This window comes from Ziziphus jujuba, chromosome 1 (assembly GCF_031755915.1).
Source record: "Ziziphus jujuba cultivar Dongzao chromosome 1, ASM3175591v1".
NCBI lineage: Eukaryota > Viridiplantae > Streptophyta > Magnoliopsida > Rosales > Rhamnaceae > Ziziphus > Ziziphus jujuba.
This window is the reverse complement of record NC_083379.1, coordinates 21,652,424-21,655,116: the sequence shown is the minus strand read 5'-3', so window position 1 is coordinate 21,655,116 and position 2,693 is coordinate 21,652,424.

Below are 2,693 nucleotides of genomic sequence, written 5' to 3'. Positions count from 1 at the left end.
CATAGCTGTACTTACAAGAAGTAGCAACTGTATGGTTTAGGCTTAAGGTGATTATGCCAAAATTAGGGAATCAAGTCACCACACTGTCATAATGACTGGAAATTTGGATATATTTCTTACATTTAAATTAGGACTGTGTGATTGTATGATTTGCCTTTACTTAATGGACTTTTAGATTAGAGGTGGTGGCTAATAGTTGTGGTTTTACCTATATAGGGTTTTAGTGTAAAAACCTATGTGTCTAATTCTTACCTTTCTGCCATTTACATTCATGCATTTTACTGCTTGTCATTGTATCTGATGTAGGAAAGTCTTCATCTATTTATTTTATTGCCTTTTATTATCTATTTGTGGGAGGAGTAAGTCCTCAACTACTAAAAAATATATATACAATGAATCTGTAGTTTAAGGCAATGAAGATATAATTTGAAGGAGGCTCTGCAGGTTCCTTGTCTCATTAGTGCTAGAGAAATTTAATTAGTCAAGGACCTCTTTCTAACTCCATTCCATGCTTCAACTATTACTCATGTTCTTCTTCAAGGTCTTAAATTTCCTTTTTGCTTTATTTGAATGAAATTTCAATTTGAATCTTGGAATTTTCTATGTTTAATCCATTTTCTAATTAAACTTCTACATCTGGCTTGCCTCATTTAAAAGCTTCAAATTTCAAACTACATTATGTAACTATATCTTCTAAAATTTCCAAGTGTAGGTTTGACCTATTGAAGTTGTATGATCAAGTAGATGAGTATAATACTAAAAAGGTGAACGATATCTTTGATGAATTTAAAATTTTAATACTTTTATGGTTGTAGATAACATCATCAAGACCTTTAATAAGGTGATCTTAGTTTTAATATTGGAGAAGGTTGACTTGGAGTAGGCTCTAAATAAGGCTTTAAGTCATTCTTAAGGTGAAAAGAATGCTTCTACCCTTTCATCTTATGCACTTATTATTCCTAGAACAACTCATTATTGAAAGAAAAGGCGAAGAAAAAAAAGGACCCAATCAGGTTTCCTTTTCAAAATTAAGTCCAATATTTAGCTAATGAAGCTTACCCAAGAGCAAGGCTTCTCAAATATAGTTGTCATCTATGCTCATGAAGGCATGACCATCACTTCTCCCATAACGGCTTGGAATGTTTCTATGTCCATTCAAGCTAGGATTTCTTTGTCTTCCCGTCGTCCATTCCGCTCTCTTACTTCAATTTGGCCTTAGCCTAAATTATGCCTAATAGGTTGAGAGTTCTTCTCATATTGGTGATTTTAACTCGCTAGCATAAAATTTCCTCAATCTTAAAGGTTCTTTTCAAATACTACATCATGAAAGAGAGTGCATATGAGAAGCATAGATACTAACTTAACATGCAATCGTTGGTGACAAAAGATGGAAAACCCACTATTTTTTCATCGCAGGCATTTGGGGCCAATATGACCTTAATTTTTCTTTCAGGCCTATAAGCACCTGAAATTTTAATTTGGTGAATCTTACATTTTATCTCTTCTAAATTAAGATTTTTATGTGGTTTTCTAATGTTAGCTTTTTCTAAGGAGTATATTTTGAAGATCAACAGGTAGTAATCACCTAGTTCAACATTCTCTTTGATATGGATTTAAATCATACCCTCACCAAGGAGAATCTTATAACAAATGTCCTGCACAGTAATCCTGCTAATACACATACAAGCGTTCCTCTTGAACCTTAGGCTCATATTGAAGTTAATTGAGTAAATTGTCTGAGACATTGCATATTTATTGCTACCGATCTCATTTCTGATGCTTGGAAGCATTTGTTGCCGAAACTAACTTAAAAATTGTCAAGTGCTCAGACAATGTGTCACAAAAGCATATCAAACTGTCAATAGAGGAACAACTTGAGAAAAGGGCATGGGTTGATTATGTTAGATCTAAGCTGCTTGAAATATTGGATAGGGCATTGGAAATGGTGACTTTCTGAGAAGGAGACACGTTAAGCCATCCATCTTAAACTTAAGTGAGCTAGACTGTCGTTTTGTAGCACCATATAACCATTTTATGCTAACTTAGAGTGTAATCAAAGCTAAGCTGAGAAGCCATAATTCTCGCAATTGCAGTAATCATTTCGACTCCCTTGCTTGTTCATTTGCATGTCATCGAATCAATACTTACTTGTGTTATTTTCCATAAGCAATGTAAAATGCTATCCGATTATGCATTAGTACAAGAAGAGAGCTGAGGAGATCTAGCGTTGAAAAGGAGAATGTTGAGGCCAATGTAAAGAAGGTTAATAAACTTTAACATAATGTACTGGCTTAACTTTAGGAATCAAAAGCCATCTGATGTAAGCTAGTGCAATTTGTCATCATGGTGAAAAGGAGAAGAAAAATGCCCTCAAAAGTGAGAAAAAAAAATTGAAGGCTGAAGTGGGGGAGCTAAAAAAATAACTTCTCAAAGAAAAATATAATGTTTGCACTGAGAAGTAGAATATGGTTGAGTTGGTCAAGCTATCAGACAAGAGCCTTGTACAGCCATAGCTAAAGATTACCACGAGGCCAAGAAGAAACATTTCCAGAGAGCTAAGGTGGAAAGGTCTTACTTGAGCAACTTCTTGCCCAACAACCCTTACACTCTATCTAATATCTCTTCCATTATTGGAAGAAAGGAGGTGAGGATAAAAGTAGATCGGCTAGAATAGCTTTAGATGAATGATTAGG